The 4,606-nt window shown below is 53.4% G+C and overlaps 1 long non-coding RNA gene across 1 annotated transcript; it reads right to left on the reverse strand.

Annotated features, from left to right (window-relative positions):
* Positions 1–779: 779 nt before the first annotated feature.
* Positions 780–1,814, reverse strand: LOC109144499. The gene is made up of 2 exons (XR_002045291.2): positions 1,318–1,814; positions 780–949 (listed from the first exon to the last, which is right to left on the reverse strand). It is a non-coding gene; the product is annotated as an uncharacterized LOC109144499 (long non-coding RNA).
* Between the last annotated feature and the right edge of the window lie 2,792 nt (positions 1,815–4,606).

Below are 4,606 nucleotides of genomic sequence, written 5' to 3' on the forward strand. Positions count from 1 at the left end.
GTCGCTATGTTGGAGTTTGTTGAAGTACTGCATGTTTCATTACATAATCAGAAGCCAAGTTTGCACCACACAACGGAACATTATTTTTATTTGCAGAAACAAAAATTATGCATTTTCCCTCACCACAACTGTTGTTTGATAGATACATGATGGATAAGGATAAGAGGGGATTTACTAAGCTTTAAAAAGTGGATTGTATATCTGTGGCATGCTTTTTTGTGTATGTCACCTGCAATACGTGACCTTCTGCTGGATATGACTTAAAAGTAACTGCGTGCTGTAAGTTAAACACCAGAACATAAACACCTACATTATATCTGAAGCACACAATAAAATAAGAAAACACATTTCCATTGTCTGACTGACCTCAATCTCTGAATGAGGACCGCTGCACATTACATTAGCAGGCTGGGCTCCATTACACTGCTGCACACTCTGCTCAATCTACTGAAATATTGATTTTTTTACAGAGCATGCACACTGTCAAATCAATATTGCCGTACACACAGCTAAGTAGCAGAGGCATAGCTGGGGCCTACTCCATGGCCTAGCAGAGAGGGTGTATGTCGAGGGAGCAGGGATAGAGGGGCAACAGGAAGATGGGAAGTACTACTACACATGGCAAGCTGCAGCAAGACAGAATAGGGCTGATGACTGAACAGCACACTGAAGGTGCAGACAAGGAGGGAGGAACACGTTTCTTAAACAGAACAGAAAGGCTCAGGAAAGGCTTGCCCTTTCTGTTTTCTGCAGACAAAGGAGCTAAAAGAGACAAAAGCTAATTTCAAAGCATTTTTATTTCTCTTTCAGATACTGAAATGACAGCCATAGGTTTGAGTTAACAGGTATTGCTGTGATCCTGCAATGGCAAGGACCACGTAAACACTGGAGCTCACGGCGCAGTGATGCTGCTGCAGGACAGGGCCAGCACGTCTCCTCCCGTGAACACCTGCATGTACACACAGCTCATATCGGTGAACGGTTCTCTTGGAACTACTCCAGTGCCTCAAGTACAGAAAGAGCATTTTTACTGTCGAGGCTTCCATGGCTGGAGGAGCCCTGGATCAGTATTTCCAACTGTTAGTGGCGTTAGCAGTTCTGTCTGAGCCTAGCGAACAAGCTGGACATTTAAGTTCTACGACTTTAATTCAATGTAAGAGACACAAACAATTGCAGGATTTATTTTCAAAGCTTTGTTTAAGTAATTTTGTACTACTAGTGTACGATGAGTTCCACAAGAGAACTAGTGAAGTCCTGACACCTTCGAGAGAGAGCAGAAAACATTGTTTTCAGACAACAGATGCCCTCAGCTATTACCTGGGGGAGAGGGAACACACTCTTCGGTAAAAGTTGTTACATTCTTTCAAAAGTCCTTCAAATGCCAAGCGGGAACTGGAGACAGGCGGGGATTCTGCTGCTCGCACCCACCACCGCCACAGCCTCGGCTGCTCTCTCGGGGGGAAGCCAGGACACCTGAAGTGCCCCGCGGAGCCGAGGTACCGCGGCACTCGGCGCTCAGGGGCAGCACCTCCACCACGAGGTTACACCGAGCCCTCCCCGCGGGGGCTGCGGGAGGCGGGTCGGGGTGGCTGCCGAGGCCGGGGCCGGGCACGGCCGGGCGCGGACAGGACCCGCTCGGGGCAGTAACGCTGCGGGGCCGCAGGCGGGGGGGAGGGGGGGAGCACCGAGAACCGGCACCGCGTCCACGCCCCCAGCGGGCCCGCGGCAGCCCCTCCAGCCCGCCCCACGCCCCCAGCCCCGTCCGACGGCCGCCCGAGGCGACTCGGGGGCGAGGACCCACCGGGGCACCACCGCTCCCTCCCGTCCGCGCCGCCCCCCGCACGGACACGGCCGCAGCGGCCACCGGGGCCCGCGGGCGGCACCGCCCCCGGGCGGGCGGGGCAGGCGGCGGGGCGGGGCCGCCTGCGAGGCGGCTTTGGCGCGGAGCGGCGACAGCAGCCGTGACCTCCGACCCCGCCCGCCGCCGGCCAATAAGAGCGCGGCTCGTCCCCCGAACCCAAAATTTCCACGTCGGCAAAAGTCAAGATGGAGCGGCGGGCGCGCGGCGCGGGCGGGCGGGCGAGCGAGCGACCGACACCGGCCGCCACCGCCGCCCGGCGGGACGCGGCCGGACCGGACGGGGCCGCCGCCGCCGCGGGAGACTGCGGGCGGCACCGGGCGGGCCGGACCTGTTGCGCTCGTCGGCGGGGGAAGGGCTGGCGGGCGGGGGGGCGCCGCTCGGGTCGCTCCCGTGGGGGGCTGCGGGGCCGCGGGGGATGCCCGGCGCTGCCCGGGGTCCCGGAGGGCCGCGGCGCCGGGGCTGTCAGCGGCAGCCCGGCAGCCCCCGCTCGCTGCAGCGGCAGCGCTCCGGGCAGCTGCTCGGCCGCGGCTTTCGCAGGGCGGCCCGTTAGCTCCGGGTTGGGGGAGGCGTGGGGGGGGATGCATTTTGGGTATTTATTAAAAAGAAAAGAAAAGAAAAAAAAATCTCTTCGCCTCCTTCTCCCTCTTCCCCGGGCAGCGGGTCTCCCGCCGAGCCGCGGAGGAGGAGGGGGCTCCCTTCCCCCCCTCTAACCGTGTGCGCCTTCCCTTCCCAGGCAGGGAAACTTGTGCTGGCGGGCGGCCCCGGCGCCGGTACCGGCGGAGGACTGGAGCCTCCGGAAGCAAAGTTCTGTGACACTCCGACTCTGGGTACGATAGCAGTCAGTGCACTACAGAACTTTGTCTCCGGCGGCGGCGGCGGCCCCGGAGCCTCAGGGGGACACGTCACTGCGGGGTTGGGGAGCCCGGGCGCTGCCGAGCGCCGAAACCTGCGCTGCAGCCTCGGAATAAAGTCTGTGCTGTCGTGGCCTCCCGCTCTGAAGTTTTGTTGGGTGTCCTTTTTCTCTTTTCCAGGGTAAAAATAGCGCAACATCTGGGTACTGAGGGTTATTTCAGTGCAGTCAGGCCGGCCTGGCTGCCGGCATAAATGTGAAACTAACTGGTGCTCGGTGCAGCTGAGCCGGTGGTGGGTATGTGAACGTGCTCGATGCTGTGCCTAATTGTGCTTTCTTTTAAGTGTGTAACAGACTATGACAGCTTAACTGGGGGCTTGAGTTTGATAAAAGGCTCTGTGCTTCTAGCAAAAATCTATGCCACAGAGCCCTGCTGTAACACAATGCAGTGTGCTAATTCAGGGTTTAGGCCTTGCCTCTGGTACTGGGCTGTTTTCCTCTTTAGGAACCTCAGACTTTCAGCTTCAGTTGAGTAATAGCTACAACTTCAGGCCTCTGTATTTACAAAGATCACAAGGTTTGTTGTGTGTGAGTACTGCAAGGCTTCATTCTCAGTGATGGTGGGGGGAAGGCTTTGGAAGGAAAAGTGACACTTGTATTTATTGGTGCAGTTGCAAGGTTTTATAATGTAAACTTACTTGACAACCTGCACAATACTTAACTTGGACAGTGGCTTTAAGGGCTGAGAAAGGAAGGGCCAAGCTCAACTTTTTTCAGTTCATGTTGACATCTGGCAATGGTACAGTAGCTGGCCTGCCTTTCTTCAGAAATTTTGCAGAGTTTCTTGGTGTGTAAACTAAGCTGTGGAGTTCTTGTGAGGTGGATGTGATCAGCTGATCAGCTTTCATCAGAATGAGAGTAATATGAAAAAACATTGCTAGAGATCAGATGGAGTAAGGTATGGCAATTTATTTAAAACTAAAAATCAGTATGTGCCATAGAGTATGTTAATAATGAAGTATTTTACAGCACCTGTGTTGTATGGCAGATATGTTACTTTTATTTTTATATTTATATATAAATATGTACGTATCTGCATATATGTTAGAGGTCTCATATTCTGTTAGCTTCTTGTAGCTAATGATCCCCCTTTGGCTCACTAGAAACCTGAATCAACTTTTCCTTTCTGCCAGTCTGAATGTGGAAGGTACAGCAAGATTATACGGTTCATGGAATTGGGCTGGAAACTGAAATGCTATTCTAAGTACATTCTTTTTAGCTCAAACTGTTTAATCAAAGGGTAGGTAAAGTGAGGAGCACTTACTGTATGGCAGCCCATGTGACCAGCTAGGGCTATATTTGGATGCTGGAGGTTTAAGGAATCCTTTTTGCTAACCATTTTTGGCCAATTGCCTGCTGCTTTATGTTGTGCAGTGTGACGTCTGCTAAAAAGGACTTGGAGGTCTGGTGTCTGCAAACTGTTTAATCAGTGCAGTTATAGGGAAACACCTTGTACTGTCAGGGCTAAAGTCCCACTGTATTTAATTTAGGGGTGGTTCCTGCCTAGCAGGATATGTAATGCAAATTGCAGTTTCCAATTTTTGTACTAAATAGCCTTTTGGAGTGTTGGGGAGGGGGTGGGGCAGGGTGCAGTAGATCTTATAAAGGCTTCTTAGATACTCAGATTTGGTGGTTAAAACTCCATATAGATTCTTCCAGTTCTGGAAACCCACAGACTGGAGCATAGGCTCACTCTTTTGAGGTAAGTGTAGCGTGTTGGGATCCTAGCTTATTGCAGCATAAAGTCAGCCCAGAACAGGGGGGCAAGGATCCTGAAGCCTCTTGCAGTGGACTGGGTGTGATGGCAGATAGCAAACCTGAGTCCAGCTGCAGTT

The sequence above is a fragment of the Corvus cornix genome, chromosome 2 (assembly GCF_000738735.6).
Source record: "Corvus cornix cornix isolate S_Up_H32 chromosome 2, ASM73873v5, whole genome shotgun sequence".
Taxonomy (NCBI): Eukaryota; Metazoa; Chordata; class Aves; order Passeriformes; family Corvidae; genus Corvus; species Corvus cornix.